Source organism: Uranotaenia lowii, chromosome 2 (genome assembly GCF_029784155.1).
Source record: "Uranotaenia lowii strain MFRU-FL chromosome 2, ASM2978415v1, whole genome shotgun sequence".
Classification (NCBI taxonomy): Eukaryota; Metazoa; Arthropoda; class Insecta; order Diptera; family Culicidae; genus Uranotaenia; species Uranotaenia lowii.
The window spans coordinates 35680009-35707948 of NC_073692.1; the positions used below are offsets into that span (position 1 = coordinate 35680009).

Sequence of the window (27940 nt, forward strand, 5' to 3'; positions counted from 1 at the left end):
CGTTGAACAATTTCAAACAAGTTATAGAAAAACATTTCGATGAATTTTAATCCTTTAAATTTAGACAAGTAGAATACATAATGGTACTATTCTTGTTTCGCTCACAGTAGTATCCTATTGGAACTTTGAAAACATAATAAGAATTGTGACACTTTTTTAAACCCTTTTGTTTGGTAATAATCTTTAGAGCTCGATGGAGACGTCGAAGATCCAAAAACACGTATAAGCTACAGCTATCTGTCATTTTGGCATGTCGCCGGCGTGCTGCTGATAATTGTTGCCACCTGGTTCATCCATACCACACTTTTGCAGTTATGTTATTGGGTCTTCGGCGTTTGGGTACAAAATTCGAAATGGTTGAATGATGATTGCATGTTGAGTGAGGTGGATAGAAAAGGCCTGTTTGCCGGTCTTACGACCCTGGGGTGCACATGAAAGCTTCGAAAAAAAAAAATAACAATTACAAACGAGACGTCGTTGTCGTCGTCATCATTCGTTTCGATTTTCGAGACAGTTGGGCTTTTGCGCGCCTCAACGAACGACGAATAATGCCGGAGCCACCGGGTCTTGTGTCACTTCGAGGCCGCAGCGGCCGGCTTCGCGATTGGCCTCTGATGAGCAACCCTCACAGTCATATCGACTCGCACCGATCTCCGGGGGGGCTTTGGGGCTTCACGGAATGTAATACTTAGTAGTTATGATGATGGCTGGCCTACCAACTCTGTTTGGGTTATTGGGTAATGTGCATGAATACCGACAACACGAGCAAGCATGGTGCCGGTTGACGCCAAAAAATTCGTGCACTCCATCGTGGATGATGGCCTAATATTTTCGCCTTCACGCCGCTTTTCACATCGTTTTGCTTACGCTCTACGTTTATTGCGTTTATGGATGATGAAGCCACCCAATCGAAAGGCCATCCTCGTAAGTCCGTGCTGGGGTTTGAGGCTGAGCATCGTTGAATTAGGCACTTGGAACTTTACAATTAGGGTTCCAACTGAAGAAAATTGAAAAAAAAAACTATGTTTTTTATTCTAACATCCAAATGCTATGAAGAGGCTTTCCGTGCTTGCTTCCGCATTTTTTTGGCCTTCAGGATTCAATGTCACTTAAGGCAAGGTTATGTAGTTCACATGATGGGGATGATGACTAACCACTTACCACACTGGAGAGTACCAAGCATCGTTCACTATGAACCGGAGGCGGAGCCGGAACCATACTCGATACAACTAATCGTCAGCTTGAATGAATTTGGCCACATCGTCGATTAACTGGGTACCGGTTCCTCGATTAACCCATGTCGACTGTAAATTTTGATCTAGAGCTTATAGGAAAACTATCTGAATACAACTTTGCTGAAAACATGCGTACATATAAATCATCGCTTCTATGTAGTATGTCGAAGAACTCAATAAATAAGTAAGCAATCATGCCAAATATGGATATTTTCATTGCAGCGGGTTTTTCGCATTCCGCAAAATTGAGGCAAAGATGCAAGTGTTTTCTTTTATGAAAATCAATGACAAAAGGTCATACAAATTATTCAGTATCCTCTTTGAATCATGTGCAGCATTTTGTGTAATACATTATTAAGTTTATGGCTGTGGAGGAGTGATACATGACATTAAGGCAGCATTAAACTCTATACACAAAAATTGTAACTTGAGGTTGAGATGAGGTTTGGACTGATGAACATTAGGCTTGCGTTATCTTGCTATTCAAGCTTTCCCTGGAAGGAGCAATCAGTCTTCGAAACTTTTCAAAGTAACGAATGGAGAAACACTTTTGATGGAGTTTCTATAAGAAAACGACTATGCCGTAGCGGAAAAGTGTATCTCATGATTCGAGAATCATCTTTTGATTGATTACCAATTCTGGTGCCCTCCTACTGCTCGGGTCGATATCGATATTTATATCATAACGTTCTTGAAAGGCTTATGCTAATTTGGCATTCAATTAACGTTTTAGAATATGTGTGCGGTAGCAACTATCACACCAGATAGTTTCTTGATGCTGACTTTGGATTTGAGCAATTCACAAATTACATGCCGTTATTTAAACTGAACTTTCTGTTTTAAATTAATTTATTTTTGCTGATCAGATTCAAGCAGCAGCTAGTAAAGCTCTAACATTGATTTTGGTTATTTTAGTTCTTGTTGTATTCGAACCCCTCATCACTCTCTACTGTGATAAGGCAATATGATATTTAATATCTACTGTTTAGTAAGTCTACAAGGAGGTATACTACTACTATTTACGATTTTCTCAAATCAACACATAACATATTTGCTTCTGCTCAATCTTTCGGAATTACTGGAAATAATCTTTGAGAATCCGCTTTGCTAGAAAAAGTTTCCAATTTATAAGCAAAATTTTTCAATCTCTGCTCGGCATGAGTTTTCTAAGTCCGCCATTTCGTCTGATGCACTGCGCGATCTCTCCAGTTCTCCTCTGCGCGATTCAATCGATCCTGGTGCTTTCCTTACGCTTTCGCTCTGTGTGATTCTTTGAAATCCGTTTTCCGCGATTCCTTCCGAATCTACTCTGCGTGATTCCTTCCGAATCCGCTCTACGTGATTTCTTTGAATCCGCCCTGCGCGATTACTTCCGAATCCGCTCTGCGCGATTTCTTTGAATTCGCCATGCGCGATTCCTTTGAATCTGCTATGCGCGATTCTTTCCGAATCCGCTCTGCGCGATTCATTCCGAATCCGCTCTGCGCGATTCCTTTGAATCCGCCATGCGCGATTGCTTCCGAATCCGTTCTGCGGATTCGCAATGCGTTCGTTTTCTCTGTAATCACAGCAATGTCAGTGAGAATCACTGAATGATCGCCCTCCTCAACTCTTCTGTCATATTCCTATGCATCAGGCACCTTCGGCCACTATACCTAGGACCGACCATAACAATAACAAAGCAAAAAGGTATCTATCAACCTGATAAATTCGGCTTTTTTTCATGGCGGAGATCTCGGTTGCGCCTAGGGCAGTTGCAGTTGTATTTCGATCACTCTAGGTGCGGGCCCTTGTCCCGCCTAGTCGCATTTACGAAATAGTTTTTTCTTTTTGTGTGTGGCGGAGGTCTTCGTCGCGCCTTGGACAATTGGCATCTACCAAAAGGTTCTTCAAACTATTACTGAGGCGGAGGTCTTCGTCGCGCCTTGAACAATTGGCATTTATCAAAATGTTCTTCAAACTTTTATTGTGGCGGAGGTTTTCGTCGCGCCTTGAACAATTGGCATCAACCAAAATGTTTACAAACTACTACCGAGGCGGAGGTCTTCGTCGCGCCTTGAACAATTGCATTCATAAAAATGTTCTTAAACTTTTACTGTGGCGGAGATCTTCGTCGCGCCTTGAACAACTGGCATCGACCAAAATGCTTATCAAACTATTACCGAGGCGGAGATCTTCGTCGCGCCTTGAACAACTGGCATCTACCAAGATGTTCATCATCCTAAAACTTTCAATGGCGGAAGTCTGCATCGCGCCACACTTTATTCCTCTCATACACATAACGTACAGAGTGTTAATTCAGCAAAGCGGCAATTCAATTAAATAGTCTACTACACTTAAAAACAAAAATGTCATGTTGCATCTCATATTAACACTTAGACCTCAGGCAAGCAATAGTTTTGGAAACAAACTAAACGGTATGAAAAGTCTTATTATTGTTTTGCCAGTCTCGCCGTTGGGGGAAGCTTTTGTTGGTATTGCGTCACCGATTACATAGCATATTAAATGCAGCTTTTACGGATCAAAATGCATACGACAGCAACATCTAAACAAATTCAATCTTTTTTTTTGCAACAATTGCAAACAGCTTCTGAATTCCATTATGTAGAAGTCCTTCATGCAAGAATTGTATTTAAAGAAATTAAATAAAACATTCTGTTACCTTAACCTCAATTCCACTGCCTTCTAGGTATTTTCCTGTGTGGATGAAAAATGGCTGGTGCATGTCACGTCGGCCTCAAAATCACTATTTTTGCTGTTACCAAAATGTGTAACAGCTCCTGGCAGGATCGCCAAATGTGGGTTCTGGTCCGGGCTGAGGCATTATCCATGCGAGAATCCGGATCACCTAGACACGCGGAGAGAGAATGGTTCCTGCTGGTTGATTGAATAAACAAACAAACAAACAAAAAACAACTCAAACACTCCGTTGATTCCAGAAAAAACTATCAAATTTGTTAATTTGGTTAACAGAAAACAGGATAAAATTCCTGTTTTTTCAACCAGGTTTATTTCTTGTTAGAATGCTTTCCAAAATAGAACTTTCGTAAATTTAGCTTACAAATATTTCCAACAATTTTTTTGGATGAATGTTTTTGTGAAAATATCACTTTTTCATTCAAATTTTTTTTTAAAGCTTAGGTGTGTTTTCAATCGCAAGAAAAACACCAGTTTTTAAACTCTATTTATCGCTTAGTAGCTATCAATAGAGAAGAAAAAAAAGAAGGCCTAAAAATTGATTCTACTTACTTTTAAAGAGATCTCTGAAGTAAAAAGCCGTAGTAAAATGAGTTTTAAATTCATCGAAAACTTACACCCCTTTGTTTACTTTTTTTTCCTAACTACAAAACATCAAACATTTACCTGGCATCGCGGATAGGACGGCACCAAAACAATGTCAAATGATTGTTGTTGATTGTTCCTAGTTTTGGAGTGTTTAGTCTTGACACTGGTCCTGACATATAGTCTTGACACTGGTCCTACCTTCTTGGACTGCCTGTAATACGAGCGCAGTCCATCAATAGAACGGAGAAGAAGAGTGTTTAGTGTTAAAAACCCAGAAATCAACAAGTCCTAAGCCGATTGGAGAAACTGCCAAAACAAACGAACAAAGGTGACCACCAGATTGATGGAAGCAGATTTTCGGAGGAAAAGCGCACAACTTTCAAGGCAGAAACTTCAGAGGGGTAGCTATGTATGTATGTATGCAGTTACTGCCCACGTTCCGTTGATGAGTTCGTGAATCGATCAAACCGCAGCCAGGGTAACGATCATTGGGCGATCGACCATGCCAAACGTGGTCCAGCGCAGCCTATATATCGGTGCACTCATCAATCAACCGGCCGGCAGCCAGTGCGTGGCAGTGTGTGAAGGCATCGTCGTTTCCGTTTTGATTTGACAAAATTGGGTTCTACCATGCTGGAGAGATCGTATCGCAAGTGTCATTGGTTTTTTTGGGAATATTCTCAGAATTTTTTAATACTGCGACTACCTAATTTATTTGATTGTTGATACCTATTTTTATAATTTTAGCAGAACTTTTCAACTTTTCAGGTTTGCCGTATTTGAGTTGTTGGAGATTAATCAAAAAAGTCTTTACGACTATAAGTCGAGGCATCGGCAATTCAAATCAGATCAAAGCACAGTATCCGGGTAAGACCGGTGGCAAGATCGTTCCGTCATCGTCGTTTTCGTCGCCACCACCCATCTGTCTGTCCGGCTAATGAGTTTAGCTTTGTCCAGAATTTCGGCCGCCATCATCAGTAACACCGAACATAAGTTTCTCGTTAGCATCCAAGTCGTAAGCTTAGACAACAGCTGTTGAGGATTTGCGTCCCAAAGGCTGAGCTGTTATTTTTTTACGTAGGGTTATGGGGCAAAGGGCACAGTAGCCGACACCGAAGAATTTATAGAACGCCACAACGAAATTGCTTACAGACTGGGCTATGAGTCAAGCTTAAACACAAACATTTTTTTTAAATTTATTTAGTACAAAACAGAAAAAAGTTCCCGGTACCCCATAATTGTTCGATATGCCGCCTGGTGCCATTATCGCCATAAAGCACGGATTAAGTCACACACGGCGGATGGCTGAATGCCCGGAGAAACCGGGCACCAGACACCATTCTCGACGGTGACAGTCAGCGAATTGTTCGTTCCAATTCAAGCCTATGTCATGTGATGCTAATGATGATGACGCTTCTTCCATCCTAAATAAGTCGTTCTGACCCAGTCTTATCAAAAAAAGCTTGAAAAAGATCACCAAAACTGTTCGAAACGTCGAGTATTCCAAAACAAAGTTTTTGAAATACTTAAAAGACCGAAAAAGACAAATATATTAAATGAACAACATCCGGTCGTAATTATTTTGTAAACCGCAATCTTTATCTATCGAAAAAAGTGATTTTTTCAAACGAGTGAAACAAAAGTACCTAGTTTTGATTGTCAGTGAACAATTGGAAATCCCTTTGCTTTTTGATGTTTGCCCGAACATGTTTTATTGTAAGAATAAGATTATGCTTGCAAGAATTGGTCTTCCGAAATCGAGAACTATTTGCGGTTTGTATCTGAGTGGCACAAGCTAAGAAGCTTCAGTTGAAAATATGGTCAAAAATTCAAAAACGTCGCTGTCGAACTAGAAGCAAAACAAATACTTCCGACAGTCTAGTACTTAAGTTTTCTTTGTAAAATTTAGGGCTGGTGCGATAACAAAGTTTAGTGAATGACGTTGGAATTCTTTTTTCGTCGATTTCGACATGTGATTGCAAACGCACATTGAAAATGGTGATTCAAGTATTAGATTTAAAAAAAAAAAAAAAAATCAGAACATCCTGATAAGGGAACACCATTAATATTCTTCTCCATATGAGGCAAAAACTAGAATCGCATTGATGAATTTCCAAAAACGAACTTGACGAATTATCACAACTGACAACTTATTGAAAAAGTTAGCCAATATAACCAGGCCCATGTTATTCATTGACAAAACTATCAAATATAAATATTTCCTTTTAATTGTATTTCAATCAGCCTCTCCATTCGGAAAAGACGCATTTTTTATTTTATTTTTTTAATATAACAGGAAAAAAAGTTGGCCAAACAACAGGTTCTCGTGGTGCCTCCGACGCGTGCGGTTCGTGGAGGCATTGCTTGCGTGCTGGAAAATAGATTTCGTGCGGGTTTCAAGCTTTATTTCGAGTTCGAAATTAGATGGCATTGGAAAGAAACGCCTGATTTGCCAAAGGGTATTTTGTTTTCGTGATTTTAATGCTTGTTTTTGTGAAAAGCGAAGAAACCCAAACCAAAATTGAGTGAAACAAAGGGCGGGCGCAAAAAATGAATATCTAGTGCTATCCTCCCTCAGTGAAGAAACCTATAGTGTGATCCGCAATTAGTCAGATTATTGGCATCAATTTTAAAGGATAGTCGATGTTTCAAAATAAAAGGCTCTTGGCGGCTAAATGAAAATTTGTGAGCAAGTGACAAAATTAAAAAGCGAAATCAACATGGCGGAATAATGAAAATTAGCTTTCAGAGTAACAAGCTACGGTGGTTGCACTTATTATCGGGTCTTACCGTATCAGACGTTGGAAATTTTTCAATGTACCTCCAATTGCAAACTTAAATAAAAGCTATGGGCATTAGAAGAATGTATCCATAATAATAATGATGTTATGAAAACGATGATGGTAAAAATGTGAAAGTAAAGTGTGGGAAAAAATCAATGGTGTGAATATTGGGTCAGCGACTATACGCAGAAAAATAATGCTGATGGAGGTGTGGTGAAAACGAAGAGACGTTCTCGAAATGAGAGTGATAGAGTATGCCTACATGAGCTTTGAAAAATTTTCTCACAGCGAGGAGAACTGGGAGTATAAAGCTTCAAAAGTGAGGTGATTTTGTTTTTACTTGGAGAACTAAATGCAGCTATTTGTGCGTTTCGTGCGGAATCAGTACCGTATGGTTTTGTCCGGAAATGAAGGTTGGATCTGACCGGTCAGATAAAACCTTGAAAGTTTAGAAATTTCAATTTTCAACCAATCATTTTTCGAGAGGGGCTTTGCGACATAGAAAGTGTTTTTTTTCTTCTGGTGTGCGACAGCTCGTGTCATGAGCGTCGCGCCCGAGCGTGTATGTGTGTTGGTGCTACCAGCCTGCTTCGATTTGAGATGCTCTAAAAATGACCGAAGATAGATTTGGCGGGGTAAATGGATTAGTTCCATGTAGTGAACAGAGAGATAGTTTTTGTTTCGTGAGATATGGTGAGATAAGGATGAGGAGGAGAGTGGGAGATTCGCACTCAAAGTTCAGGTTTGTGCACGTGTATCTCTCCAAGTACGGTTTCCGCGTGGGCTTTTTATGTGAACGTGGATAAAAAAGAGGAGCACCGGATAGCTGCACTGATGTTGTAGTCGTTTTATCACAGACCGGAGGAGCGTTGCCACGCGGATCATCAAAGCTAAGTTGACTTTTCCTTCCTTAATGCGCTCTAAGACAACTGACCTAGGGTCGTATGAATGACACATTGCTAGAATGAAAAATTTGTCCGAAACTAGATCGAAGTGTTCTTAAAAACTAACATATTAATTTCAATTTGCCACTTGAATTTTAAGAATGATAGCTATTAAACCAACATCATTTCAAATTTTGATGGACTCCTTTCCAGGTACTAGTACTAGTAGTATTTTTGACAGCGTAACCTTCAAGCGTATTGAATCATCTTTCAGCTGGTTTACACATACTTCGATGGTGCGGAACTTCTATCTGGGTGATGGTATGCAGGTGGATTATTCGATGAATTTGCTACAATTTCAGGATCTAGATACTGAGAATCATTTTTAAAATCATTATTTTTTGAATGATCATGATACTCAAGTATTGAGGGATGTATTGAGTTTTTTTAGCAGCTTAATTTGTATTTGTTGAGGATGATTATTTTGATGAGTCGAGTCATTTTACAGGGTAGGATGTCATAAATGGAGGGTGACTGGAAGAGAGAAGGAGGGTCAAGGTGCTTATGGATTACTTATTTATGTTTTCAGCTATTTGCGACGGTAGTTTGCTGGTGATGGCTGGTTTCTCGATTACGCGACTGATGAAATTATACTATTGATTCTTTCTATTACATTAAAGAAAACAACTATTTCATTAAACAATAATACTTATATATTACAGTATTTTTAAACTTCCAACTAGATTTTCAAGATTTTTTTAATGTAATTTGGTGTGTAAGCATAACTATTGACAGATTTATTTATTTAAATCATTCCATTTATTTTTTTTTTGTTTTGGTTATTTAAATTATTTTTTCATTATTTCTCAAAGCGATGAAAATTTGATATACAGTACCGTTCATAATTGTATAGAAATTGGAAACAAGCGCACTGTCACTTCCACTTTGAACTTCCATAACTTTTTACTCTGATAATATTTTTTGATCAAATTTTTTGCGTTAGATAGATCAACTATCTCACTATTATATCAGAAAATTTGAGCTTTCTGGAGTTTGTGTGGCTTCAGCAACAGTAATTCTACGAAAATCGGACTTTTTGGACTTTTCTCAATCAAACTGCAATATCTCTGAAACTACGCAACATTTTTTATTGAAAATTTTCACAGTGATTGTTGAGATATGAAGCTAGCTTGTCTGAATTTTTCCAAAGGTTCTATAGATGAGATCAAAAGTTACGCGAGGTGCAATATTTCAGGCATGAACCTTGAAATGCGATTTCTATAGAATTTCGGACGTTTGTTTTCATAGGAAAATCACATTCTCTGTTTAACAACCAGCTAATCTATTTCAACCGAAAAATCACAAGAATATCGCGAGATTCTGATTTCAAAACACAAATGGATCATTTATTCCATTTTTTTCTTTTCTTCATTGCTTTTGCCAGACATTTTTTGTCTGATTGGTGGAGGAAACGATATTGTTCTCATGAATCGTCCAAAATTCTATAGAAATCGCATTTCAAAGTTCATGCCTGAAATATTGCACCTCGCGTAACTTTTGATCTTATCTATAGAACCTTTCGAAAAATTCAGAAATGCTAGCTTCATATCTCAAGAATCACTGTGCAAATTTTCAATAAAAAATGTTGCGTTGTTTCAGAGATATTGCAGTTTGAATGAGAAAATTTCAAAAAGTCCGATTTTCGTAGAATAACTGTTCCTCAAGTCACACAAACTCCAGAAAGCTCAAATTTTCTGATATAATAGTGTGATAGTTGATCTATCTAACGCAGAAAATTTGATCAAAAAAAATTATCAGAGTAAAAAGTTATGGAAGTTCAAAGTCGAAGTGACAGTGCGCTTGCTTCCAATTTCTATACAATTATGAACGGTACTGTAGGTAACACAAATATTTACGTTTATATACAATATAACTCTGAATTAGTTCACTTGTGTTTTCAGATTTTCAGTTTTTCTGATTAAACCAATATGTTTATTTTTCTATTTTTTATTCTTATCATTTCCAAGATATTGTTTTAAATAAGATTTAGTCTTTTTTGTGTTTTTATAAAAATAAGTATGTATTTTACAGATCTGTTCCATCATTATAAGGATCTTCATCCGTCTGAAGCTGAGCCGACCACATCACAAACATTAGATATCTGAATTCACAAAATAATAATCTTACAGCTGTCCACAATAAAACCAGCAGACATGCATCAATTAGCTAAGTTCTAATACATATTTCATCACTTTTTTAATAATTAAGGATTTTGAAATGAAAACGGTCTCAGCAACACATTAAAATTACAGACTTATTTTAAGTTTAACATACATGTCATTTTTAGGTTGCTGTGAATCCGAATTTCAAGTTGATTGAGTTTTAGTAGCTACACTTTACACTGGAACCGGACGGAAAAAAATATCGCTTCTATTCTTATCCCTTATTATTATTTTTTAAATTTTGTTTTCATAAGTTTCATTTATCTTTTCATCAAATAAGATCCTCTATTTCAATCATAAAAACTCTACATTACATACACAAACCATATACTGTACACACAAAAACACAAACACACTCTCACACACAAACACACACACACACACACACACACACACGCACACACACACACACACACACACACACACACACACACACACACACACACACACACACACACACACACACACACACACACACACACACACACACACACACACAAACACACAAACACACACACACACAATCATAAAACATTTAAAAAAAAAACCCTGCAATTATTACTGATGCAGAAGATAATGAATCTTCTTTGGAAGAGAAAGCTGGATCAGGTAGGTCTAACAAGGTAAGAAAAAAAAAAATTATAATAATAATAATAGTTTGGAAGGTCGAAGAAGGATGACCATCATTCTTTGGGCCGTTATTGATTTCATTTCATACATTAAATGGATCGAAAAATTGAAAATTTGAAAACAATTCATCGATTTCTTGACAAGTACAAAACACACACACATACACACATTCAAATTATAATCAAATATTTTACTAGTATTTTTTGGCTTAATTGAAGAGAGGGATGATGATTTGTAATAATATAAAAATTGTTTGTTTTAGATCGGGTGGAAATTGAATAGGTTATGAAATTGAACAACAAGGGTTCCATCTACAGGTAAGCTGAGAGTGTCTTGAGGTAAGATAGGTAAAAAGGTAAGATTATTTTACCATGCAACTATTTCATTGCTTATATATATATCATATAAGAACGTACAAAAAGTTGCCAGCTGGGCAGGTATCTACACGGATGCGGAATACCTGTCGTAAATTCTTAACTCTAAATATGTTATGAATTTTATACGGCTGCGAAACTGTTTGCTCGTTCTACAAATAAGACATACACATACACGAAACATTTTCATATCATGTCAGTTCACACGAAGCCATGGTGTCGGGTATGTGATGATTTGCATTGAAGATAGGCCGAACTAAAAATCTAAAGGATGCAAGTTAGCGCATACGTTGGCGAAACTGCGGTGAATCCGTGCACCCATGGGGGATTATCTACATACATACATACAGGAAAAAAAGTTGGCCAAACAAGGTAGTTCGAAGAAATTGTTCTGAACATTCTTGTCATTTTTGTAATTTTTGTCATTTTTGTAATTTATGTCATTTTTGCCATTTTTGTCATTTTCGTCATTTTTGTCATTTTTGTCATTTTAATCATTTTTGTCATTTTTGACATTTTTGTCATTTTTGTCATTTTTATCATTTTTATCATTTTTATCATTTTTGTCATTTTTGTCATTTTTGTCATTTTTTAAAATTTTGTCATTTTTGTCATTTTTGTCTTTTTTTTTTCATTTTTGTCATTTTTGTCAATTTTTGTCATTTTTGTCATTTTTGTAATTTTTGTAATTTTTGTAATTTTTGTTAACTTTGTTATTTTTGTAATTTTTGTCTTTTTTGTCATTTTTGTCACTTTTGTAATTTTTGTAATTTTTATAATTTTTATAATTTTTATAATTTTTATAATTTTTGCAATTTTTGCAAGTTTTGTAATTTTTGTAATTTTTGCAATTTTTGTCATTTTTGTAATTTTTATCATTTTTGTAATTTTTGTAACTTTAGTAATTTTGGTAATTTTTGTAATTTTTGTAATTTTTGTAATTTTTGTAATTTTTGTAATTTTTGTCATTTTTGTAATTTTTGTAATTTTTGTAATTTTTGTAATTTTTGTAATTTTTGTAATTTTTGTAATTTTTGTAATTTTTGTAATTTTTGTCATTTTTGTAATTTTTGTAATTTTTGTAATTTTTGTAATTTTTGTAATTTTTGTAATTTTTGTAATTTTTGTCATTTTTGTAATTTTTGTAATTTTTGTAATTTTTGTAATTTTTGTATTTTTTGTATTTTTAGTAATTTTTGTAATTTTTGTAATTTTTGTAATTTTTGTAATTTTTGTTATTTTTGTAATATTTGTAATTTTTGTATTTTTTGTCATTTTTGAAGTTTTTGAAGTTTTTGAAGTTTTTGAAGTTTTTGTAATTTTTATAATTTTTGTAATTTTTGTAATTTTTGTAATTTTTGTAATTTTTGCAATTTTTGCAATTTTTGTTATTCTTTTAATTTTTGTAATTTTTGTAATTTTTGCAATTTTTGCAATTTTTGTTATTCTTTTAATTTTTGTAATTTTTGTCATTTTTGTCATTTTTGTAATTTTTGTAATTTTTGTCATTTTTGTAATTTTTGTAATTTTTGAAATTATTGTCATTTTTGTCATTTTTGTACCTTTTGTAATTTTTGTAATATTTGTTATTCTTGTAATTTTTGTCATTTTTGTCATTTTTGTAATTTTTGTGATTTCTGTAACTTTTGTAATCTTTGTAATTTTTGTAATTTTTGTCATTTTTGTAATTTTTGTAATTTTTGTAATTTTTGTAATTTTTGTAATTTTTGTAATTTTTGTAATTTTTGTAATTTTTGTAATTTTTGTAATTTTTGTAATTTTTGTAATTTTTGTAATTTTTGTAATTTTTGTAATTTTTGTAATTTTTGTAATTTTTGTAATTTTTGTAATTTTTGTTATTTTTGTAATTTTTGTAATTTTTGTAATTTTTGTAATTTTTGTAATTTTTGTAATTTTTGTAATTTTTGTAATTTTTGTAATTTTTGTAATTTTTGTAATTTTTGTAATTTTTGTAATTTTTGTAATTTTTGTAATTTTTGTAATTTTTGTAATTTTTGTAATTTTTGTAATTTTTGTAATTTTTGTAATTTTTGTAATTTTTGTAATTTTTGTAATTTTTGTAATTTTTGTAATTTTTGTAATTTTTGTAATTTTTGTAATTTTTGTAATTTTTGTAATTTTTGTAATTTTTGTAATTTTTGAAATTTTTTTATTTTAGTAATTTTTGTAATTTTTTTTATTTTTATAATTTTTGTAATTTTTGTCATTTTTGTATTTTATGTAAGTTTTGTAATTTTTGTAATTTTTGTAATTTTTGTTACTTTTGTAATTTTTGTAATTTTTGTAATTTTTGTAATTTTTGTAATTTTTGTAATTTTTGTAATTTTTGTAATTTTTGTAATTTTTGTAATTTTTGTAATTTTTGTAATTTTTGCAATTTTTGTAATTGTTGTTATTTTTGTAATTTTTGTAATTTTTGTCATTTTTGTAATTTTTGTTATTTTTGTAATTTTTGTAATTTTTGTAATTTTTGTAATTTTTGTAATTTTTGTAATTTTTGTAATTTTTGTAATTTTTGTAATTTTTGTAATTTTTTTAATTTTTGTAATTTTTGTAATTTTTGTAAATTTTGTTATTTTTTTAATTTTTGTCATTTTTGTCATTTTTTTTTTGTAACTTTTAATTTTAGTAATATTTGTTATTTTGTAATTTTTGAATTTTTGATATTATTGAAATTAACGTATTTTTTGTAATTTTTGTAATTTTTGTAACTTTTGTAATTTGTGAAATTTTTGTATTTTTTGTAATTTTTGTAATTTTTGAAATTTTTGTAATATTTGTAATTTCTGTGGTTTTTGTAATTTTTGTAATTTCTGTAATTTTTGTAGTTTTTGTCATTTGTGTACTTTTTAAAATTTTTGTAATTTTTGTAATTTTTGTAATTTTTGTAATTTTTTTAATTTTTGTCATTTTTGTCATTTTTGTCATTTTTGTCATTTTTGTCATTTTTGTCATTTTTGTCATTTTTGTCATTTTTGTCATTTTTGTTAACTTTTGTAACTTTAAATTTAAGTAATATTTGTAATTTTTGTAAATTATTAATTTTTGTTGTTATTGTTATTAACGTATTTTTTTGTAGTTTTTGTAACTTTTGTAATTTTTGAACTTTTTGTATTTTTTGTCATTTTTGTAATTTTTGTAATTTTTGCAATTTTTGTCATTTTTGTAATTTTTGTCATTTTTGTAATTTTTGTAACATAAGTAATATTTGTGATTTTTGTAATTTTTGTCATTTTTGTCATTTTTGTCATTATTGTAATTTTTGTAACTTTTGTAATTTTTGTCATTTTTGTCATTTTTGTCATTTTTGTCATTTTTGTCATTTTTGTCATTTTTGTCATTTTTGTCATTTTTGTCATTTTTGTCATTTTTGTAATTTTTGTAATTTTTGTAATTTTTGTAATTTTTGTAATTTTTGTAATTTTTGTAATTTTTGTAATTTTTGTAATTTTTGTAATTTTTGTAATTTTTGTAATTTTTGTAATTTTTGTAATTTTTGTAATTTTTGTAATTTTTGTAATTTTTGTAATTTTTGTAATTTTTGTAATTTTTGTAATTTTTGTAATTTTTGTAATTTTTGTAATTTTTGTAATTTTTGTAATTTTTGTAATTTTTGTAATTTTTGTAATTTTTGTAATTTTTGTAATTTTTGTAATTTTTGAAATTTTTTTATTTTAGTAATTTTTGTAATTTTTTTTATTTTTATAATTTTTGTAATTTTTGTCATTTTTGTATTTTATGTAAGTTTTGTAATTTTTGTAATTTTTGTAATTTTTGTTACTTTTGTAATTTTTGTAATTTTTGTAATTTTTGTAATTTTTGTAATTTTTGTAATTTTTGTAATTTTTGTAATTTTTGTAATTTTTGTAATTTTTGTAATTTTTGTAATTTTTGTAATTTTTGTAATTTTTGTAATTTTTGCAATTTTTGTAATTGTTGTTATTTTTGTAATTTTTGTAATTTTTGTCATTTTTGTAATTTTTGTTATTTTTGTAATTTTTGTAATTTTTGTAATTTTTGTAATTTTTGTAATTTTTGTAATTTTTGTAATTTTTGTAATTTTTTTAATTTTTGTAATTTTTGTAATTTTTGTAAATTTTGTTATTTTTTTAATTTTTGTCATTTTTGTCATTTTTTTTTTTTGTAACTTTTAATTTTAGTAATATTTGTTATTTTGTAATTTTTGAATTTTTGATATTATTGAAATTAACGTATTTTTTGTAATTTTTGTAATTTTTGTAACTTTTGTAATTTGTGAAATTTTTGTATTTTTTGTAATTTTTGAAATTTTTGTAATATTTGTAATTTCTGTGGTTTTTGTAATTTTTGTTATTTCTGTAATTTTTGTAGTTTTTGTCATTTGTGTACTTTTTAAAATTTTTGTAATTTTTGTAATTTTTGTAATTTTTGTAATTTTTTTAATTTTTGTCATTTTTGTCATTTTTGTCATTTTTGTCATTTTTGTCATTTTTGTCATTTTTGTCATTTTTGTCATTTTTGTCATTTTTGTAATTTTTGTCATTTTTGTCATTTTTGTTAACTTTTGTAACTTTAAATTTAAGTAATATTTGTAATTTTTGTAAATTATTAATTTTTGTTGTTATTGTTATTAACGTATTTTTTTGTAGTTTTTGTAACTTTTGTAATTTTTGAACTTTTTGTATTTTTTGTCATTTTTGTAATTTTTGTAATTTTTGCAATTTTTGTCATTTTTGTAATTTTTGTCATTTTTGTAATTTTTGTAACATAAGTAATATTTGTGATTTTTGTAATTTTTGTCATTTTTGTCATTTTTGTCATTATTGTAATTTTTGTAACTTTTGTAATTTTTGTCATTTTTGTCATTTTTGTCATTTTTGTCATTTTTGTCATTTTTGTCATTTTTGTCGTTTTTGTCATTTTTGTCATTTTTGTCATTTTTGTAATTTTTGTAATTTTTGTAATTTTTGTTAATTTTTGTAACTTTTAGTAATATTTGTTATTTTGTATTTTTTTAATTTTTGATATTATTGTTATTAACGTATTCTTTGTAATTTTTGTCATTTTTGTAACTTTTGTAATTTGTGAAATTTTTGTATTTTTTGTAATTTTTGTAATATTTGTAATTTTTGTAATTTTTGTAATATTTGTAATTTTTGTGGTTTTTGTCATTTTTGCAATTTTTGAAATTTTTGTATTTTTTGTATTTTTTTGTAATTTTTGTAATTTTTGGTATTTTTGTAATTTTTGTAATTTTTGTAATTTTTGTAATTTTTGTAATTTTTGTAATTTTTGTAATTTTTGTAATTTTTGTAATTTTTGTAATTTTTGTAATTTTTGTAATTTTTGTAATTTTTGTAATTTTTGTAATTTTTGTAATATTTGTCATTTTTGTAATTTTTGTAATTTTTGTAATTTTTGTAATTTTTGTAATTTTTGTAATTTTTGTAATTTTTGTAATTTTTGTAATTTTTGTAATTTTTGTAATTTTTGTAATTTTTGTAATTTTTGTAATTTTTGTAATTTTTGTAATTTTTGTAATTTTTGTAATTTTTGTAATTTTTTTGATTTTTGAAATTTTTGTCATTTTTGTAAATTTTGTTATTTTCATAATTTTTTGTAATTTTTGAAATTTTTGTAATTTTTGTAATTTTTGTAATTTTTTTCATTTTTGTCATTTTTGTAATTTTTGTAATTTTTGTAATTTTTGTAATTTTTGTAATTTTTGTAATTTTTGTAATTTTTGTCATTTTTGTAATTTTTGTAATTTTTGTAATTTTTGTAATTTTTGTCATTTTTGTAATTTTTGTAATTGTTGTTATTTTTGTAATTTTTGTAATTTTTGTATTTTGTAATTTTTGTAATTTTTGTAATTTTTGTAATTTTTGTAATTTTTGTAATTTTTGTAATTTTTGTAATTTTTGTAATATTTTGTAATTTTTGTAATTTTTGTAATTTTTGTAATTTTTGTAATTTTTTTAATTTTTGTAATTTTTGTAATTTTTGTAATTTTTGTAATTTTTGTAATTTTTGTATTTTTTGTAATTTTTGTAATTTTTGTAGTTTTTGTAATTTTTTTAATTTTTGTTATTTTTGTAATTTTTGTAATTTTTGTATTTTTTGTAATTTTTTTAATTTTTGTAATTTTTGTAATTTTTGTAATTTTTGTCATTTTTGTTATATTTGTAATTTTTGTAATTTTTTTAATTTTTGTAATTTTTGTCATTTTTGTAATTTTTGTAATTTTTGTAATTTTTGTAATTTTTGTAATTTTTGTAATTTTTGTAATTTTTGTAATTTTTGTAATTTTTGTAATTTTTGTAATTTTTGTAATTTTTGTAATTTTTGTAATTATTGTAATTTTTGTAATTTATGTAATTTTCATGTATTTTGTAATTTTTTTAATTTTTGTTATTTTTGTTATTTTATACATTTTTGTCATTTTTGTATTTTTTGTTATTTTTGTCATTTTTGTATGTTTTGTCCTTTTTTTTTATTTTTGTTATTTTTGTAATTTTTGTAATTTTTGTTATTTTTGTAAATTTTGTAATTTTCATAATTATTGTTATTTTTGTAGTTTTTGTAATTTTTGTGATTTTAGTAATATTTGTAATTTTTGTAATTTTTTAATTTGTCTAATTTTTGTAATTTTGTGTAGTTTTTGTAATTTTTGTATTTTTTGTAATTTTTTGTATTTTTAGTAATTTTTGTAATTTTTGTTATTTTTGTCATTTTTGTAAATTATTTTCATTTTTCTCATTTTAGTCATTTTAGACTATGGTGACTTTCCTCGCTCTATGGCGACTGTTAGAAATACATCTGACAAGTTGCATCCAGTAATACCACGTATAGTTTAATGTTGATCAAATAATTTGGCAAACCAACGAATGAAATAAGCAAATGAAATTCTGTTTCGATAATATCGGCTTAATTGATGTGGTGGGTCTTCTGAGAAATATACAGATTAGAGCCAGACATCACGTTTGCCGCCAAACGTGGTGAAGACAAACAATAATGATCAGTCCAATAGCCGGGATCTTTATGGGGATTGCCTTTATGCGTCATTCACAGCAAGTAATATTTCCGTTGACCACTTTCGTGATCCTCTTAGTCGGACGTACCTTTGTATGTTTATAAGTATGTAAGCTTATGGCAACTTTTCATCACTAAGCAAAAGGCGCTTACCGGAGATCACTTTATTTCTGGAAGAATTTGTGGGGGGCGTCGAAACAATTGGAATCGAAAAGTGAAGAAAACCAATCAGAGAGAGATTCATATTCAAGAGAGCTTATTTTTTGTTCAACGTAGAGGAAAAAATCATTACACATTTAAATTTTAAATATGAAATTTTGCCTTCATCATTCTGATTCGTTTGGTCACAGATTGCTTTTATTTGGTACTGATGAACCCGAATTGATCATTACATTGAAAATTGTAAATTTTCTCGTATCACCTCCTGGGTCGGTGTGGAAAACTTTCGACATCAATCAACCTCAACGAAGCCGAGTCATCAGTCAATTTCTCTTTTGGGTGTTTGCGTTTTTTTTGTTTTGCTGGCCTTTTCGACTGACTTGTAATTGGATGGCAGTTAGTTTTTTTTTTTCTATTTTGGTGTACCTACCACATCGAAGTGAAATTGTGTTTGTCACGCGACACACCCCCAGCTCCTAAGTGCGATGGCTAGCGATGGCCACAGGCTTAACATTCCTCCTACAACGAATGCAAATTGATATTTATTGCACGTTGTCATTGTCAGAGGACGTGATACGCAAGAACCATCAGCAGTAATAATTTCATTGCTCAACACTCTGCAATTGATCGTTACACTTCCTTGTAAGCAATCACTTTTATTGCATCTGTTTACGTTTTTACATGAATGTGACTCATGAACTGATTTTGAAGACAGAATATTCGCAATAATCGTTGAAGAAGTAGCAGAATTAGAATTCTAGGTTATAAATTTTCCCAGAAAAATCCAAAAGATTAGGTCCTTCATACAATGCCATAAATTGAAAGAAAATATCCCCCTCACCAATGCGGCTGTTATATGGGGAAGCTTTATCAATACTTATGTGGAATAATATTGCACTAAGTTGCATTCATTCATAACCTCACTAATGCCCCTCGCTAGGTTGTGCTCTCCCGATTGAGCATCCGGAAGTAAACCGGCGTAAGACACAATGTAAAGGAACTTGCCCTGAATCGACAGTTTTGCTGGCTGAGTGATTAAAATATCTATACAGATATTAGATATGGTGCGAAACATATGTCATGCATTCTAGTGTTCTAGATGGATTGGAAAAATATGCAGAATCTAATACCCAACGATTCATTGCTAGATTGCTTTCGATAAAAAATCCACAACTTTATTTTATGATAAACACTAGGGTGGTAATAGATGTATGGAAAAAATATCATCAATCGATTTTCATAACACGACAATTATTGGCCCAAAAGACTAACCCTGGTTAAAATTTCATCCTAATCAGACTTGACTTAGCAGTGCAATGCGCTCAAAGTTTCTATTTTTTAGCCTTCAAAATCATCCAAGGAGAACAAGAATATTTTAAATACAAAATGACTTAAAAATACATAAAACATCAAGATCTGATGTTACTCCGAAAAAAAAATCGGTCGAAAATGAACTTTCTGGGAATTGGCCGTTTTTTGAATCTCCGGTTTGAAACTTGGCTCGTATAATAAATCACAACTCGTTCCAAACAACATGTTAACAAATTTAATGTTTATAAGGCACCTAAAAACCTAATTTTTCATGGGGTTGTTTCCTAAAATTTCAAAGAAACCAAAATAAAAAAAAAGCTTTATGTCTATAACAAATTACACTGACACCAACATAAATAACATAAATAAATATTATGACAAAAGTTGTCTTCTTCAGTACAAAAAAATGCAGACTAAAAAATAACTTTGTTCATTTTTGTCATTTAAAAAATTAAATATAAAAATGACAAAAATGACAAAAATGACAAAATGACAAAAATGGCAAAAATGACAAAAATGACAAAAATGGCAAAAACGACAAAAATGACAAAAATGACACGACAAAATTGACAAAATTGCGAAATTGACAAAATTGACAAAATTGACAAAATTGACAAAATTGACAAAATTGACAAAATTGACAAAATTGACAAAATTGACAAAATTGACAAAATTGACAAAATTGACAAAATTGACAAAATTGACAAAATTGACAAAATTGACAAAATTGACAAAATTGACAAAATTGACAAAATTGACAAAATTGACAAAATTGACAAAATTGACAAAATTGAAAAAAATGACAATATTGACAAAATTGACAAAATTGACAAAATTGACAAAATTGACAAAATTGACAAAAATGACAAAATTGACAAAATTGACAAAATTGACAAAATTGACAAAATTGACAAAATTGACAAAAATGACAAAAATGACAAAATTGACAAAATTGACAAAATTGACAAAATTGACAAAATGGACAAAATTGACAAAATTGACAAAATTGACAAAAATGACAAAATTGACAAAATTGACAAAATTGACAAAATTGACAAAAATGACAAAATTGACAAAATTGACAAAAATGACAAAAATGACAAAAATGACAAAAATGACAAAAATGACAAAAATGACAAAATTGACAAAATTGACAAAAATGACAAAAATGACAAAAATGACAAAAATGACAAAAATGACAAAAATTACATATGACAAATTAAATATAAAAATGACAAAAATGACAAAAATGACAAAATGACAAAAATGGCAAAAATGACAAAAATGACAAAATTGACTAAATTTACTTAATTGACTAAATTGACTAAATTAACAAAATTGATAAAATTGACAAATTGATTAAATTTACTGAATTGACAAAATTGACAAATTGACTAAATTAACTGAATTGACAAAATTGACTAAAGTGACAAAATTGACTAAATTGACAAATTTGACAAAAATGATGAAAATGGTCCCATTTTTCCGGAATCCCTTTTTTTTTAATCTTAAATCAACAACTTGATCTCCCGGTTTGTGAGGACTTAATCATTCTTTAAATTTATCCCAATTTATGTGTGATCTGCTCTAACACAATGAAGGAAGGCCGGTAAGTAACGTAAGAGTTCACGGAATTAAGAAACACTTTTCACAATTACAAGCTGAGTCTTCTCGAAGCAGTGACTCCCCGAAGGGATGACCCCATTTTAAACAAAGCTGGAGTTGCAGAACCGAGTTGGCTCTCGGTCGTCGCTATCGCCGAAAACAAGCGTTTGTGCCCACCTGTAAATAATTATGGTGATACAAACGAGAAAAGACTAGGTAGCCGAATCGAAAATTACATTGAAAGAAAGAGAGCGGGAGAATAAACTTAATTAGATCAAAAAACATGATCTTTTGTGGGGTCTTTGTGTTTTGGACGGTGGACCTGCAGTGGGTGAGAAAATGTTTGTCCGCGAAAAAAAAACGACAGCATACTTATTTACTAGATGTACACAGACTGGCACATTGAGCCCGGAAGAAAAACATCCAGCTCGACGAGATAAGAGAAAGCCAAACGAAAACGATTGCGGTTACAGTCAGCGGTATTAAAGAAATGTGGCCATAAACATATTATGACCAATTTATCCGTCGAATTTTAACCATGAGAATGTGGGTCATTCTACGTTTGCAGAGCTAGATTTATTGTAATTATTATTAGAGTACAGTTCTTCAGCGCGAGTAAGCTTAATACAATGCGGACTCCTTAATTTAAATCATTTGAGTTCAATTTCTTGTGTTAGCATGGCTTTTTGAAAAAAAAAAATATGTTTACAGATCATCCTTTTTTACATTTGCTGAGAGCATGAAATTCAATGTTACTTTGGTCTAAAAACTAGGACGATATAAAAACGGAGAAAAATCAATTTTAATACCTTAAAAGTTATGAAACATTTAGCTCTTTTTTGTAAACTTTCTGTTCAAGCAAATTATTATCAGTTTATTAAATGTTATAGAATACTTGAAAAAACCTTCTAGGAATTCCTATCGTTTTCAAATATGCTTTCGAGTGTTCTGGAATTTCTATTCCATTCGATTCAATTTATTTTTTCGGGAGTTTCCAGAACCTTTCTTATTATGTACTAGCTTGTTTGCAGGAATATTCCAGAATGTATTTGTTTTATTCAATGTAATTGTTGATATTGTCAACTCATAAAGGTGAGCGATAGTATTCACTTCCGCTGATAAAGAGAATTCCGTTCTCTGTATTTATTTGTCAAAAACTCTTAAATTGTCCTGATATTTGAAAATTGGTCTTTAAAGTTAATGGTCTTAATTTTAAAAACAGGTTAACATCTCAAACCAATGTTAATCTTCGGTTCAGATGACATTCATTCAGTGTTTTTTTTATATATAACTGCAAGCCAACTGAAATAAATGATCTCTCCTGGGCGTTACTTCGTCTTTATTTATGCAATCTAGAAGAGCTGCATTTTATTCCAATCAATACACTGACTGGTGTTCTGAAAAATCCTGTTTTTTTTCTTTGCGGTGTCCTGGTTTCTCGACGAAATCACCTGGCACCTCTGCTCCAAACGCCAGCTTTGACAGTTATTTTTGCGAGAAAAATATTCAAAACAGCCTACAGCTACTACAGTATTGTACACCCATGAGCATGGTAGCCAAATGTGTTTTTGGTACAGATTGTGTCCACACAGAAGACAGATTTTAAGGATTTGAATAAAGTAAGCGCCAATTTCACCATTAAAAAAAAGACCTCAAAAAGCGTTTTAAAATAAGAAATAAGAAAATAAAAAAAGACAGAATTCAGATTCATGTGAAAGTCATCAATGATGAGAAATAATAACACAGTTGAAAGTAGCTTCTGAATTTTGAAACACCTTATTGGTAATTCAATCATTTTAACAATTGAAAAATTGTTGTCATTTTTGTCATTTTTGTCATTTTTGTCATTTTTGTCATTTTTGTCATTTTTGTCATTTTTGTCATTTTTGTCATTTTTGTCATTTTTGTCATTTTTGTCATTTTTGTCATTTTTGTCATATTTGTCATTTTTGTCATTTTTGTCATTTTTGTCATTTTTGTCATTTTTGTCATTTTTGTCATTTTTGTCATTTTTGTAATTTTTGTCATTTTTGTCATTTTTGTCATTTTTGTCATTTTTGTCATTTTTGTCATTTTTGTCATTTTTGTCATTTTTGTCATTTTTGTCATTTTTGTCATTTTTGCCATTTTTGTCATTTTTGTCATTTTTGTCATTTTTGTCATTTTTGTCATTTTTGTCATTTTTGTCATTTTTGTCATTTTTGTCATTTTTGTCATTTTTGTCATTTTTGTCATTTTTGTCATTTTTGTCATTTTTGTCATTTTTGTCATTTTTGTCATTTTTGTCATTTTTGTCATTTTTGTCATTTTTGTCATTTTTGTCATTTTTGTCATTTTTGTCATTTTTGTCATTTTTGTCATTTTTGTCATTTTTGTCATTTTTGTCATTTTTGTCATTTTTGTCATTTTTGTCATTTTTGTCATTTTTGTCATTTTTGTCATATTTGTCATTTTTGTCATTTTTGTCATTTTTGTCATTTTTGTCATTTTTGTCATTTTTGTCATTTTTGTCATTTTTGTCATTTTTGTCATTTTTGTCATTTTTGTCATTTTTGTCATTTTTGTCATTTTTGTCATTTTTGTCATTTTTGTCATTTTTGTCATTTTTGTCATTTTTGTCATTTTTGTCATTTTTGTCATTTTTGTCATTTTTGTCATTTTTGTCATTTTTGTCATTTTTGTCATTTTTGTCATTTTTGTCATTTTTGTCATTTTTGTCATTTTGGTCATTTTGGTCATTTTTGTCATTTTTGTCATTTTTGTCATTTTTGTCATTTTTGTCATTTTTGTCATTTTTTGTCATTTTTTGTCATTTTTGTCATTTTTTGTCATTTTTGTCATTTTTGTCATTTTTGTCATTTTTGTCATTTTTGTCATTTTTGTCATTTTTGTCATTTTTGTCATTTTTGTCATTTTTGTCATTTTTGTCATTTTTGTCATTTTTGTCATTTTTGTCATTTTTGTCATTTTTGTCATTTTTGTCATTTTTGTCATTTTTGTCATTTTTGTCATTTTTGTCATTTTTGTCATTTTTGTCATTTTTGTCATTTTTGTCATTTTTGTCATTTTTGTCATTTTTGTCATTTTTGTCATTTTTGTCATTTTTGTCATTTTTGTCATTTTTGTCATTTTTGTCATTTTTGTCATTTTTGTCATTTTTGTCATTTTTGTCATTTTTGTCATTTTTGTCATTTTTGTCATTTTTGTCATTTTTGTCATTTTTGTCATTTTTGTCATTTTTGTCATTTTTGTCATTTTTGTCATTTTTGTCATTTTTGTCATTTTTGTCATTTTTGTCATTTTTGTCATTTTTGTCATTTTTGTCATTTTTGTCATTTTTGTCATTTTTGTCATTTTTGTCATTTTTGTCATTTTTGTCATTTTTGTCATTTTTGTCATTTTTGTCATTTTTGTCATTTTTGTCATTTTTGTCATTTTTGTCATTTTTGTCATTTTTGTCATTTTTGTCATTTTTGTCATTTTTGTCATTTTTGTCATTTTTGTCATTTTTGTCATTTTTGTCATTTTTGTCATTTTTGTCATTTTTGTCATTTTTGTCATTTTTGTCATTTTTGTCATTTTTGTCATTTTTGTCATTTTTGTCATTTTTGTCATTTTTGTCATTTTTGTCATTTTTGTCATTTTTGTCATTTTTGTCATTTTTGTCATTTTTGTCATTTTTGTCATTTTTGTCATTTTTGTCATTTTTGTCATTTTTGTCATTTTTGTCATTTTTGTCATTTTTGTCATTTTTGTCATTTTTGTCATTTTTGTCATTTTTGTCATTTTTGTCATTTTTGTCATTTTTGTCATTTTTGTCATTTTTGTCATTTTTGTCATTTTTGTCATTTTTGTCATTTTTGTCATTTTTGTCATTTTTGTCATTTTTGTCATTTTTGTCATTTTTGTCATTTTTGTCATTTTTGTCATTTTTGTCATTTTTGTCATTTTTGTCATTTTTGTCATTTTTGTCATTTTTGTCATTTTTGTCATTTTTGTCATTTTTGTCATTTTTGTCATTTTTGTCGTTTTTGTCATTTTTGTCGTTTTTGTCATTTTTGTCATTTTTGTCATTTTTGTCATTTTTGTCATTTTTGTCATTTTTGTCATTTTTGTCATTTTTGTCATTTTTGTCATTTTTGTCATTTTTGTCATTTTTGTCATTTTTGTCATTTTTATCATTTTTGTCATTTTTGTCATTTTTGTCATTTTTGCCATTTTTGTCATTTTTGTCATTTTTGTCATTTTTGTCATTTTTGTCATTTTTGTCATTTTTGTCATTTTTGTCATTTTTGTCATTTTTGTCATTTTTGTCATTTTTGTCATTTTTGTCATTTTTGTCATTTTTGTCATTTTTGTCATTTTTGTCATTTTTGTCACTTTTGTCATTTTTGTCATTTTTGTCATTTTTGTCATTTTTGTCATTTTTGTCATTTTTGTCATTTTTGTCATTTTTGTCATTTTTGTCATTTTTGTCATTTTTGTCATTTTTGTCATTTTTGTCATTTTTGTCATTTTTGTCATTTTTGTCATTTTTGTCATTTTTGTCATTTTTGTCATTTTTGTCATTTTTGTCATTTTTGTCATTTTTGTCATTTTTGTCATTTTTGTCATTTTTGTCATTTTTGTCATTTTTGACATTTTTGTCATTTTTGTCATTTTTGTCATTTTTGTCATTTTTGTCATTTTTGTCATTTTTGTCATTTTTGTCATTTTTGTCATTTTTGTCATTTTTGTCATTTTTGTCATTTTTGTCATTTTTGTCATTTTTGTCATTTTTGTCATTTTTGTCATTTTTGTCATTTTTGTCATTTTTGTCATTTTTGTCATTTTTGTCATTTTTGTCAAAAAATTGTTTTGGCAACCAAAAGTTTTCGATCGTGTTGCCAAAATTAATATGGGCCTGTTTCTTTTCCTTGGCATTTTGCCTTTAGAAAGTGTTTTGAAATTATGTATGGGAGAGTGGGGAATCGTGGGCCACTTTTTTTCGTTGTTCCATTACTTCTTTATCACAAGAGATAAAATGAAAATAAAAAATGCTATGGTTTTCTACATTTTCAAGGTAACATAAGGTATTTTTTTTAAATTTTTAATAAGTTATTTTCCCTAAATTCTGACTGTTTGAAAAAATGCAATATTTTTTGGATTTTGAAAAATGGTGGGGAATCGTGAACCATCAAATCCAAATTGACCAAATAACATGCAAAGTTTATGAGTTGACCCAAAAGACGAAATTGTATGTCCTTAGTTTAAGTAAGATTTTTTTTTCCTTCGGAAGGAAAGAGGTCAAAATGTTCATCGTACCCCTACATATCTATACATCGTCCGATAGATGTATTTTTAAAAATTCTAAAAATCAAAGAAGCACTTAAATACTGCAAAGCTGTCAGAAACTATAAGCAATTTATGATTCAACTTTTTTTTTGGAGGTTTTTTCATTCGGAACCAACTATATCTACATGCAACCTGGTAAAATAAATTCACTTAATTTTGAAATATTGAGAAATTAGAATAAATAAAATACCTACACAATTAATCTAATACCATCAAAGTAGATCAACATTTGCTGCCACGGCTTCTTCGGCTTTGATGCTTCGCATGTATGTGTATTTTTAGAGCATTGTCCTTTGTCTACTCAGCGCCCTGCTTCAGCATCTTTTTTTTCCTTTTTTGATATTACAGCATCCTTATGGTCTTGAACAGTTTGCGATGTGGATATAACTTTCGCGGCAGCTCCCTATCTAGTAGATATATACGTAATTTATTTTCCCATACTTTTCATCCAGATTCTTGACTTTGCCCTGCTAGACGGCCGCCATCTATCGCAATTCATCACCGTGAGTGATGCTCGGAAAAAAAAACTTGAATTATTATTCCATTGTGCCGTGCGTACCAACCCAGAAAATTGAACTGCCCTAAGTTGGTGTATCTTAAATTTGGGTTTTTCAATTAGGCCTTTTTAAAATTTTCCTTGTAATCATCTATTTCACTCGTTTGATTGTTGTTTGTCATCATTTGTTTCATCCCAAAATTATTTCCGTCCTGTTGCATTAGTAACCCAGTGTTGTATAATCTGTACTTTCCCAGTCACCAATTCGACAAAAAACAAATTGTAACACAATCCCCAGACATGGAGTTGCAGCAAAAAAAAACATGTGAATCCTACTTACGCTGATTGAGGATCCAACTTTTATCCAAATGGGGCACCAGGCAATTTACAGAAATACACTTCTAAAATCTGCACCCAAGTAGGCGACGCGACGATGAACCGAAAAAATGCTTACACCAGAAACCTTACAAAAACTTTCCGAACATCGACCGACCGCCTGGCTCTGAATTCTAGCTAGAAGCTGTTCAGAACACAGAACACGCGCTACTGCTGGCTGCCAGACGAGGCTGCCTGCCTGCCTGTATTGGGAA

General features: G+C 29.6%; 1 protein-coding gene across 2 annotated transcripts in view; it reads right to left on the reverse strand.

Annotated features, from left to right (window-relative positions):
- Positions 1–27914, reverse strand: part of LOC129746189 (protein phosphatase 1 regulatory subunit 14B) — a 184318-nt gene extending 156404 nt beyond the window's left edge. Inside the window, exon 1 of one of the 2 annotated variants that reach the window (XM_055739736.1) lies at positions 27691–27914. The gene's annotated coding sequence lies outside the window, so the exon portion shown is untranslated. The remainder of the gene's footprint in view (positions 1–27690) is intronic. The other variant, XM_055739734.1, reaches the window with a different exon arrangement.
- Positions 27915–27940: the final 26 nt, after the last annotated feature.